Source organism: Stigmatopora nigra, chromosome 1 (genome assembly GCF_051989575.1).
Source record: "Stigmatopora nigra isolate UIUO_SnigA chromosome 1, RoL_Snig_1.1, whole genome shotgun sequence".
Classification (NCBI taxonomy): Eukaryota; Metazoa; Chordata; class Actinopteri; order Syngnathiformes; family Syngnathidae; genus Stigmatopora; species Stigmatopora nigra.
The window spans coordinates 1,952,501-1,965,274 of record NC_135508.1 but is presented as its reverse complement, the minus strand read 5'-3'; the positions used below and the strand labels follow the sequence as shown (position 1 = coordinate 1,965,274).

The 12,774-nt window shown below is 38.7% G+C and overlaps 1 long non-coding RNA gene across 1 annotated transcript in view; it reads right to left on the bottom strand.

Annotated features, from left to right (window-relative positions):
* Nucleotides 1–12,774, bottom strand: part of LOC144203451 (uncharacterized) — a 96,460-nt gene that overhangs the window by 83,077 nt on the left and 609 nt on the right. The gene's annotated exons all lie outside the window — the stretch shown is intronic.

The window sequence follows — 12,774 nt, the reverse complement described above, 5'->3', positions numbered from 1 at the left end:
AGCTGTCAACACATACTTTTTTTGAGTATTTCAAATTGTGTACCCCTTATAACAACTTTCGTACTTTTGGTCTGCGGGCCGAATACGGCTTAATTTGAGATCAAGCGGGTCGGACCAGTAAACTCATTGCAAACTGACATAGAACTAACAATAAGCCCACTTTTTTCCTTTATATTAGTCACTAATACTAATAATTAGTGCAAAGAATGAGTAAATTATCAAAAAGTTTATTAACAGAATTTTCCTTTTACAATATGAACAATATACAATAAACAACCTTTTACCAGGTCAAGGTTGTCCTAGTTCCGTCGCAATGTTGCTTTCATGTTATCTGCACGTACTAAAACACCGCACCCCTAGCAGATAATACAAGAACTACAAATTTTAAAGAAAATTCTGGTTTTTTTTTTACAGTGCATCTTTCTTCCCCGGGCCGTACCAAACCACCAGACGGGCCGGATCCGGCCCGCGGGCCGTATGTTTGACACCCCTGGTATAACCGATCTCGTTTCAGCCATTTTGGTTCTAATCCGGATCGTCTCGGTCACTGGTAGGACATGAAAACATAATTGTTTAATATTGTCATGCTTTAAGCATGATATGTCAATCATGTCTGCCTTTTCACTAGTGTATAAATATAGCGTGTCAGCAAGCAATGTACCCAGACAGTCAACCTGTCAGCGTCATACAGCAACATCTACAGAATCTTGAATTTACTGCACACTGATTGGCCAAGCCGTCTACTTGTGAGTAAATATGTTTAGCATAGCATTTGTTATCGCTTCATAAATATAATTGCCATCATTAATAAGGGGAGCAATTGGCCGAGGTTGACATTACAATTGTTTGATTAACCATCATTGCAGGATAAAACTACAATTGAATTTTAACTTGACTTAATTCCTTTTTTATTGTATATTTAAATCTTTTCATGACTACTTCTTCAAATATTCATTGAAACCTTTTCATTGTACATTGTAGAAAGACCATAAAATGCATTGCATTCAATAAACTTTCCCGCAAAAAGAGAAAACGAATAGCGTCATTCCTGTTAGCTATGACGCTAAAATCATAAAACACAGTACTGTGAACCCAAATTAAATTAAGCATTTCAATTAAATCCCAACGTTGAAGTTTCTCACCCACCCACTGCCAATCTGTCAATCATTATATTGTCTTTTTTTTCCGTTGAGCCTCCTGTCATTTTTTTCTTTGTATGGAGACCCCCAGACAGCCCATCCAACCAAACATGGTGTCTCAAAAGTGTTCATTAAGTAAATCACAAGCCAAATAGTTATAGAATGTCAAAGGGAAAGCAATGGTGCCCTCTGGTGGTCATCTATCGACATGGGTCAAAATATATAGATATTTTTTTTTTCATGGAGGGGTCCAAGTCTTAAAACATGTTTCATTTCTGAACCGATTTATCCTCTCAAGGGTCGCAGGGGGTGTCGGAGCCTATCATAGTTGACTTCAGGCACCAGGTGGCGTACATCCTGAATCAGTGGTCAGCCAATGGCAGAGCATGTAAGAGACAAAATTCATTCATTTTCTGAACCGCTTTATCCTCACAACGGTGCGGGGGTGCTGGAACCTATCCCAGCTAACTACTCTCAAACTTTGCTAACCACTTTAACCGTATTGCCAGATTGAAATCTAAAGATATCTATAGTAATGACTATCAGTAATATTGTGGTTAATTAAGAGCAAACATGGCCGCGATAATTGAAAAAAGTAGGGTCACCCCTATAATAACTACCTTTATTTTTTCTTCAGTCCTTGTAGCAAGAGTAGCTTGCACTTACGTATTACAGCGTAGCTTTTCACATTTTTATGAACTTAAAAAATTAATAATAATAAATAGCAGAAATAAAAATCGCAAAAGTAGGGAATTTGCAATAAGTGAAGTCGCGATAATCGAGGGAAGACCGTATATGTCAAGGGTGGGCAAACTTTTGGGTCGGGGGCCACCACATTGACTTTAAAAATGTGACAGATGGGCCTGGGTCAGCACAAGATACGATAACATATAAAAAAGTGCATCCGTTAACAGTACATAAGAAACATAAACAGAAAAAAAGGACTAAAGTATTAACATACTCATTATTAAAGTAAAAAGTATAAAGTACAAAGTCAAGTAAAAAGGAATGTATTAAGAAATATTAAAATGTCATTTAAAAAAAGATAAAGGAACTGTAAAACACGAAAAACAAAGAAGACTGGACAGAACTACTGCCACTGGCTTCCGTGTGACGGCGCCATCTTGGGGATAAAATTAATAAAAAATTAAAACTATTTGGACAACATCGGCGGGCCGGATTAAAACGCCTCACAGGGCTGAATGTGGCCCACGGGCCGTAGTTTGCTCATGTCTGGTATATGTCATATATACAGGATTTAGTTGTGGTTGATGTATTTTTCAAACCAGCTGCAGGAATATTTGATATCTTTTTGTGTACCCAAGGAACACATGGCAGTAGAGTGGCCTTTTGAGGGACCTGTGGAGACAGATGGGTAGAATCCACAAAAGTGAGACCAGCCAAACGCTGAGTTGGCACTGGCACCCCTCTCACACACACACACACACACACACACACACACACACACACACACACATTTCCATTCTCCCAGGCATTCTCGTCTTCATCAAGTTTGGCATCGTAACGTGGGAGTGTTGAGGGGGACAATATTACAACATCTGCTGCTACCGGGAGGGACGTCACAACGCTATTGATTAGCCTCATTGTTAACTCCTCATTGGGTGGGAATATATATACACCATATTTTCACGACTATAAGGCGCACTGTATTATAAGGCGCGCTGTATTATAAGGCGCACCGCATTATAAGGCGCACCCTCAATGAATGACACTTTTTCCATATATAAGGCGCACTGTATTATAAGGCGCACTGTCTATTATGGAGATAATTTAAGACCTTTAAGTGCGCCTTATGGTCGTGAAAATAGGGTAATTGCTATTGACTTCCAGGTATGAAGCACTTACTACTTTACAGTCACCTCTAGAGCCAGCCATTGTTGATATTTTGGATTTTATGGAAGAAAATCTTGCAGTGGGGGAGGAGCTATATGATGAAAGATTTTGTAAACTAAGATGGCATCTGCATATTTAACAGTATTGTTTCAGTTCAGGCGTTTTTGTAATATCCGACAGTGGTGGTTTTTCGTTTTTGGTTTTCTGTTTTTTCCATATATAAGGCGCACTGGATTATAAGGCGCACTGTCTATTTTGGAGAAAATTCAAGACTTTTAAGTGCGCCTTATAGTCATGAAAATACGGTAATTGCTATTAACTTCCAGGTATGAAGCACGCACTCACTACAGTCACCTTTAGAGCCAGCCAATGTTGATGTTTTGGTATTTTTTGTATAAAATCTTGCAGTGAGGGAGGAGCTATATGATGGAAGATTTTGTAAACTAAGATGGCTGTTCTGCATATTTAACAGTATTGTTTCAGTTCAGGCGTTTGTGTTTTTTTAATATCCGACAGTGGTGGTTTTTGGTTTTCTGTTTTTTCCATATATAAGGCGCACTGTATTATAAGGCGCACTGTCTATTTTGGAGAAAATGTAAGACTTTTAATTGCGCCTTATAGTCGTGAAAATACGGTATATATATTTATTTTTTGTATTAGCATCCACATTAAATGTCTGTTTCCCCGTCATTTTTTCCAACTTTCCGCAGTTACGACTTCGAGCCGTGAGGTAAACGGCTGCGTAATTCCACAGTTGAATGGCTTCCTAATCACACATTACTAATCTGGCTTGACTCTCCCAACACTCATCCAGCTCGGCCTTTTGTTTGCTAACGCATTAGCGGTCTTGTGGATAATAAAGCAGACTATTGCTCTAGTCACAATGAGTCAACGGATCCAAGCTCAAATCTCATAACCTGAATTCTGCAAGCCGCTATTGATTTCTTTCATAAAGCCAGTCTCAGTGTCTCGTCCCTTCCTTTCGGCGACCGGTCGTGGCGGCGGCGAAAGGGGAAAACGCCGCGCGACGTGCCCCGCCTCCGCTAAAGAGCAATTACTCACTCTTTTATTGTCTCCCGCATGGCGTGGTATCGGGCTAGTCATCTTTGACGGCGGTGCGGCTCAAATTAAATTCCACAATCTGATAATGAAAGTCATTAGGTCTTTCAGAAGGCCGAACAAAGCATGGCGAAGGTCCGTGTAATAACCCCACCATTGGGAGAAAAAAAAAACATCAAAACTAATAAATATATAGGTGGGCACGGACTTTTTGGGCACAGTTTGTTAGCCTGAAATGTATCAACTTTTTTTGTTAAATAGAAGTACTGTATTTTCTTGCATATTAGCCACATAAGCCGCACCCTCAAAATTGTTTAATTTTATAATTTCTCACGTATAAGCCACCCCCTGATTCACGGTTTTAATAGAGAGTACAAATGTGTTAATTTGAAGGGAAAATCTAAAGAAAAAATACTGCACGTGGTATTTCTGAGATACAGTAATCTCTTGACGTTTGGTCGCCGGACGTTTGGTCGCCGGATGTTTGGTCGCCAGACGTTTGGTCGCACTGGTCCAGTGGCCATATGTCCGACCAGGACGCCCGGACGTTTGGTCGCCCAGACGTTTGGTCGCCCAGACGGTTGGCCGCCCGGACGTTTGGCCGCCCGGACGTTTGGCCGCCCCGACGTTTGGCCGCCCCGACGTTTGGCCGCCCGGACGTTTGGCCGCCCGGACGTTTGGCCGCCCGGACGTTTGGCCGCCCGGACGTTTGGCCGCCCGGACGTTTGGCCGCCCGGACGTTTGGTCGCCCGGACGTTTGGTCGCCCGGACGTTTGGTCGCCCGGACGTTTGGTCGCCCGGACGTTTGGTCGCCCGGACGTTTGGTCGCCCGGACGTTTGGTCGCCCGGACGTTTGGTCGCCCGGACGTTTGGTCGCCCGGACGTTTGGTCGCCCGGACGTTTGGTCGCCCGGACGTTTGGTCGCCCGGACGTTTAGTCGCCCGGACGTTTGGTCGCCCGGACGTTTGGTCGCCCGGACGTTTGGTCGCACTGGTCTGGTGACCAAATGTCCGGGCGACCAAACTTTTTTGCATAGTTAAACAAGTCGCAGACTTCAGGACGTCATAGATTTACAAATGATTAACGTCCACTAAAGAGAGATATGAATAATTTAACACATTTGGACTCTTCCACTTCTTTAACACCTTCCACACAAAATGTGTGAAAACCACTTAAGCACCCCCATTTGACCCACACCATAAAATAAAGAAACATTACGTCCATCTCGTCAAACGGCAAAAAAAATGTAAAGCCGTGTTGAATGAAAAAAAACACGCGTAAGTGGCCGTGAAGTGTGTGTGTATGTTCGCCAGCCCAGGTGGCGCCGCGCTCCGTTACAACACTTAAACCATTATGCTAATTATCCCTACAATTACACATTCATGAATTTGCTGTGGAAAATGGCATTCGCCGCGGCGGCTCCTGTCAAACTACAACGCCGGGTAAAATATTTTTAATTGCTCCCGGGCTCGGCTAGCTTGATTGTTGAGGCCGTTTTATACGGTGAGTACAGTTGAAATGTGGGTGCGAGACGGGATGTGGGTGTGGACGACGGGGATGTTACACGTGAAGGGAAATGTCAGAGTCGTCGCCTCAAAGGTCAGCGTGGAAATAATTAGAGCGAGAATAATTGAGAGTTGTTTATATGCCGCGGCGTGGAAGTGTGTGTGTGTGTGTGGGATTTGGTTTAAATAGTTTGAGTCGGGTTTAAGAAACTAATCTAGAAGATGCCATTGTAAAGACAGCTTGGCGGAATAGACAGGGAAATAATTCTGGAAAGTTGTTGATGGGTGTGTTTTACAAGGAGTTTAAGGCAGTTCGCAACATTTTTGGGTGTTTGTGTATGTGTGTTACAGTAATACCTCGATATATGAGCGATTTGAGATACGAGTAAAATTTCGGGCAAATATTTGTCTTGAGATAAGAGACAAATTTTGAAATATGAGCAGACAGCGGACATGAGAGGCTGCTCATAAGAACATCATGGCCACTGTCTTTCTGGTCGCAACTACCTCGTGTAATGTCTCTATGAGCACTGGGCGGAGCTTTGCATTTTTTCAGTGTTTTTTCATGTTTGTCAGTGCGAAGGGCGGAGCTTGTTCGCTAATTTGAGAGGAGTATATACTACTTCTTGTTGGCAAGTGGTAGTACGTTATCCTGTTGTGAGGACAATTGTTGTGCATCGTTTTCTGAATATTTTGAAGGGAATACAAAAGCAAGCAACTCTTGATAGGTTGCATCTGAAAATCAGGGTGGAGGCGGGGCTAATAGAGCCAACCCGGGAGAAGAAAGGTATCAAAATTTCAAACTAAATTTGAATTAAGTTTAGTGTAAAGTAAAATTAAACTCATTTTTGAGAGTGTCTGAATCGTAATCTAATTTCATTTAAATTTATGTATGTTATGTTATGATCACGTTGCCATGCAATCAGGTTGGAGGCGGGGCCAATAGAGCCAACCCAGGAGAAGAAAGGTATTAAAATGTAAAACAAAATTAGATTTAAGTTTAGTGTAAAGTTCGATTAACTTATTTTTGAGTGTGTTTGCATCGTAACTCAAGTTCATTTAAATTAGTTTAGTGTTATGTTACAAGCACGTTGCCATGCAAAAAGTTTGAGACAGTAGTTGTCATGATAACTTGTCCATATTACAATTCCAACATTCACTCAATTGCCCCTCCCAGTCAAAATGGATAATCCACTGTCCATCCCACATTAGATATCATTGGCGCCAACCCAACTGAGTTTGACACCCCTGTTCCCGCATCCATTCAGATGAAAGGTCGCCAGCACTTTTGCCAGAAGGCTGATGAGGTTTAAGCCGACAGGAAGAGCGACAGTCAAAAATATGCTTCGGTCGAAAAGGACGTGGCGTTTCCTAACAAAATAAACTATGTAAAAAAAGTCCAACATTCTCATGTTGTGTATTGGCGTCCTTTCCTTTGGTCAATATTGATTCAACTCCCTCCCATCTCTGTCTAGACACCGTGAACTAATTAGGCCTTCAAAATAAAGCGCGAGTATCTCACAATTAACTCCAACATGGTGCTCTTATGGCATTTGGGTTTCACTCTTCTCCTCAATTTGGTATTGATGAAATGCCACAGGGGCATTGATTGCCCTCGACCCGTGATTCTGAATCTCATAAAGCTAGTTTTGGTTGAAAAAAGAATAATTTAATTTGGAGTTGTTTGGTCATTTTCTTGTTGTTCAACTTTGGTATCAGTGGTACCTCGAGATGCGAGCTTAATTCGTTCCGGGACTGAGCTCGTATGTCGATTTTCTCGTAAATCAAATGAACGTTTCCCATTGAAATGAACTAAATACAAATTAATTGGTTTCAAGCCTCTGAAAAAACAGCCAAAACAGGATATTGGATTGGAAAAACATTTTTATTTGTTTTAATTTGCCATCTATTAACAAAGTAACACATAACTAGTGGTTTAATATTACTACAGTGTTTAATAGAACTTTAATAGGGACATTTTACTCGTATCTCAAGATAAATATATGCCCAAAAATTGTCTCGTATCTCAAGATAAATATATGCCCAAAAATTTACTCGTATCTCAAGATAAATATATGCCCAAAATTTTACTGGTATCTCAAGAGAAATTTATGCCCAAAATTTTACTCGTATCTCAAGATAAATATATGCCCAAAATTTCACTCGTATCTCAAGATAAATATATGCCCAAAATTTTACTCGTATCTCAAGATAAATATATGCCCAAAATTTTATTCCTATCTCAAGATAAATATATGCCCAAAATTTTACTTGTATCTCAAGATAAATATATGCCCAAAAATTTACTTGTATCTCAAGATAAATATATGCCCAAAATTTTATTCCTATCTCAAGATAAATATATGCCCAAAATTTTACTCGTATCTCAAGATAAATAAATGCCCAAAATTTTACTCCTATCTCAAGATAAATATATGCCCCAAATTTTACTCGTATCTCAAGATAAATATATGCCCAAAATTTTACTCCTATCTCAAGATAAATATATGCCCAAAATTTGTCTCGTATCTCAAGAAAAATGAAAAATATGCCCGAAAATTCACTCGTATTTCAAGATAAATATATGCCCAATTTTTTTACTCTTATCTCAAGATAAATATATGCCCAAAATGTTACTCGTATCTCAAGATAAATATGGCCAAAATTTTACTCTTCTCTCAAGATAAATTCATGCCCAAATTATTACTCATATCTCAAATTGCTCGTATGTCAGGGCACTCGTATGTCAAGGTACCACTATAGTTTAAGGCTCTCTCTGTCAAAAATGTTTACGCCCTCTGGCATAGTGGTTCTTCTACCTGACTTTGATGCAGGCAAACTGGGTTCAATTCCCACTCGTTGGCACTATGATTTGTGAGCGTGAGTGGTCGTCTGTTTCTCTGACTGACTGGCGACCAATCTAGGGATGCCCATAAAAAAATGGGACTGTAGCGCAAGAATTGCTATAAAAATCAATTAAAATCTCATCTGTCCATTGTTGTCATTCGTCCTTGGTTGGGGGGTTAAAACCGTCTTTTTCAACTGACATTTTCCACCCGTTTAAATGATGAAAGGGTATGTTTATCCCCCTGAATCATTTCATTTGTCAATTACACAGTACAGGCCAAGACGATTTTGTCACCGCCATTGCAAGACAATTCCCATCTGTTGTCAAAAAAGAGTGGCACTTTCCTATAATGTCTATAATCAGCCTATTTAATGCTTTCACCGAGCAGTAGATATCAAGCAGATGGTGAGTCTGCAAGGCACGTTGTACTTCACATTAATTGACTCGGGCTGTTGTCGTTAAGGACGGCGTTATTTTTTTACCCCGGAGGATCCTCGGATACCCGTGAGGAAGACCGACGGACTTTCTGGGCCGGCCGATAAATCATTTCCGCCAGATATACAAGGTTAACCATCCATGTCATGTTCTTGGTTGCAATCATCCTCAGCAGACATGGAAGGGTTTTAACATGTAGGCGGATGGAAGAGTGCAAGCTTTGCGATTCTATTCAAGCTAGCTGAAGGGAAAAAGTTGGCCCCGCCCCCTCGCCCCTCGCCGAGTGTGCTGCGGCGGTGTAGATTTGATCAGCCCCCTGTTGTGAATCATGTTAATAGTCTTGCTGCAAACGGGGCAAATACAAACACTTCATAATGCTCAGGGAAACCGCTGGTGAACATCTGAAAAGTCTTTAAAAAAACGCCTACGAAAAGGAATGAAGTAGCAGGAGGTAAAAGATAAATAAATAAAATGCAGTGGAATCTTGAGATATGAGCTTAATGAGTTACGGGACTGAGCTCGTATGTTGATTTACTTGTAAATCAAATGAATGTTTCCCATAGAAATGAACTAAAAACTAATTAATTGGTTACAACCCTCTGAAAAAACAGCTAAAACAGGATATTGGATTGGAAAAACATTTTTATTTGGTCTAATTCGCCATCTATTAACATAGTAACAAATAACTAGTGGTTTAATAGTACTAAAATGTGTTTAATAGTACTAAAATGAGTTGTATTTCGGAGGGTTGGAGGGGGAATTGAAAAACCTGAAAACATTTAGTTACGAAATTAATTGGTTCCAGAACTGGTTGTGTACCATGGATTTTTTTGCAAATAGTTCCCCTTCTTCACTGCATTTTCAGAATTAATTAACTACTAAAAACACTACAAAAACACCACAAAAAATACAAAACCCCCACCAAAAAACACTACCAAAAGACCACGCAAAAAATACTACAAAAACACCACAGAAGAAACTACAAAAACACGACCAAAAAACTGCAAAAACACCACTAAAAAACTACAAAAACACCACAAAAAAGCACTACAAAACCACCAGCAAAAAACACTACAAAAACACCACACAAAAAACACTACAAAAACACCCAACACAAAAAAACACTACAAAAACGCCACCAAGAAAACACTACAAAAACGTCACCAAAAAAACTACAAAAAACACCACCAAAAACACTACAAAAACACCACCAAAAAAAAACACCACTAAAAACACTACAAAATCACCACAAAAAAAACTACAAAAACACCACACGAAAAAAACACTACAAAAACACCACCAAAAAAGCACTACAAAAACACCACCCAAAAAAACACTACAAAAACACCACAAAATAATCACTACAGAAACTCTATTATCTTCACCATTTCGGTCATTTATGAGCCGGACGTGACCCAATTGATACAGGGCAGGAAATGGGACAGACCCTGAACCAATTGCCAACCAATCACATGGCACTTAGTAGTAGTACTGCATAATAAATCATAGCCAAATCATGAACGCTTGACGATAGTTGATGCAATTACTTCCTGCATTCACCTTTTGACCTTCCAAGGTAAATGTAAACCGTCATTGAAAATGTCCTTAAACTGTCATTTATAATGAATGAGAGCCGGCCAATAGGAGAGCTCTATTTTTTTTAGCTTCTAACGCATTGGTCGGAAGATAAAATACAGTCAAAACACACACACACACACCCACACACTTGTAATTAACATCCCCAGTGACCCGAAAATAAACATTTATTTTCCCGTCTCATGCACACGAAGGTGGATTTTTGACACTGTCCTTTTTGATAGGCTGATTTCCATTTTCATCTTGGTTTCTCTTCTCCATGCGTCAACTGTAATTTATGCATCAAATTCATGCATAATTAATTTTTGAATTTGCCGACGTACGAAGTATTGAGATACCCAAACAAATACTCCGTAAATGGGGATGGTTTACGTTCCTGCTCTTTTTGAATGAACAATTAACTTTTCCATTCATTCATTTATTTTCTGAACCGCTAATTCACACAATGGTTTGCAAAGGGGGGTGCTGGAGCCTATCTCAAATGACACACTGTATTGGCTAGCTATTAGTAGCTAACAGTATCACAATCAGCATAGTGTAAAACCATAAAAATAATAAAAATAAGACTTTTGAAAAGACTTTTTGCACACCAAATTCAATTTTTTACACAAAATCAAGACAGTCAATCTGAAACAAATGATTAAAACAATATATTTGAGAGTAAAAAAAACAGTTTGCCTCATTCAAATCATGCAAAATCTTCCATCTTAATATCTGAACAATTAAATATGTCAATTAAAATGTAATCAGATTTCTAAATGAATAACTTCTGTTTTTATTAAATATAAATCAACCAATTTATTTTGATAAAATGACAAACTAGCATGGACCATCAAAGTGTCCAGCATTCATATCTGGCGCCATCTAGCATTGTGAATGGGAATAATAACTAGACCCCGAATTTAAGACGCTTTTTCATTCTAATTTCAATGCAAAAAAAAAAAAAACATCGTCTTATATTCAGGCCAAAATTGAAATTTAACCTAATGGTCATATTTTCTAAATTTAAAACTACTAATAAACCAACAAACTTAGTCAAAAAATGACTACACTTCAAAAAAGAACCTTAAAATGATGTCATTTCCCCAAAAATGTCTTCATCAGGACACAAAAGATAACTACAAAAAAATGAAAAACAATCAAACAGTAAAGCTTATTTTCCACATGACGAGACACTCGTGAATGAGCTTTTTGGAAGACTTCTGAAGCAAAGACACTAAAAAGTGCGTAGACGGATCATAATTGGATGACGGGGGTTTGTATAAAAAAATAATAATAATAAAATATATAAAAAAATGCTTGGAAATGTCGGTTCCACTAGCTTAGACTTGCAGCACATGGTGCAATCTGCCTTTGTAATTCCCTAAAGCACTCTAGGCCAATTTTCTGCTATGCTCGCACTATAGCTTCCAAGGAATTGCTTATGTTAATGTGTGCTTGAAAGCAATTAAACAAATAATGTGTCAGACATTTACTGTTGTTGTTTACCACCTTTAAATATTGACATTTTCATGCCTCCTCAACCATGTCAGTGATTAAATAAACAATTAAAAACCTTTTTCCTTTCCTGGGAATCGCACTCTAGGGGGGTAGTGTTAAATTGATATGAAATTCATCGCATGGGAGAATTAAAATTTGGAAGAAAAATATGAATTGAAGTACAGTCGTAGCCCTACTTACGAAATTAATTGGTTCCGAGAGATTTTCGTAACTTGAAAATTTCGTAAGTAGAGGTGTACTTTATATGTAAATTCTCTAATTCGTTCCATAGTCCACACAACTACCAACTAAAACACTTTAAAATTGGTTAAACTGTCCCAATTCAGTATGAAAGATGAAAAATATAAGAAAATGATTTATTAATATCTTATAGCATATGAAAATGTGTCCTGCACCGCTGAAAGATCTCCCTCTAAGAAGTTATAAGATGTAATACCTACGTTTTTCCACCAGATGGAGTCAAGAGTCGGTTCTACCAGTGTCGAAAGCCGTCCACTTTGCAGTACATTTTAGAATTTTGCGTGTGCCCCTTGTGTGTGCGTGAAAATATGTGCCATGTCGCATTTGTAGTTTTTAATCACTTAATAAGGGGAATTCAAAATAAAATAACGTTTAGGAAATGCATTTACTTTTTGGGTGATTTCGTAAATTTTTCGTGACTCATTTGCATACAAAAATATTCACATAAATATTATATTTATGTTAATATAAACATTTAAATAATGTGTGAAAAATGTTGCCACATCAGCTACTCATTTATTTATCACTTGTAAATTGATTATTTATTTATTATTATTTTTTATTAATTATCTTCTGTTTTTTGTTGTTGATAATTGTG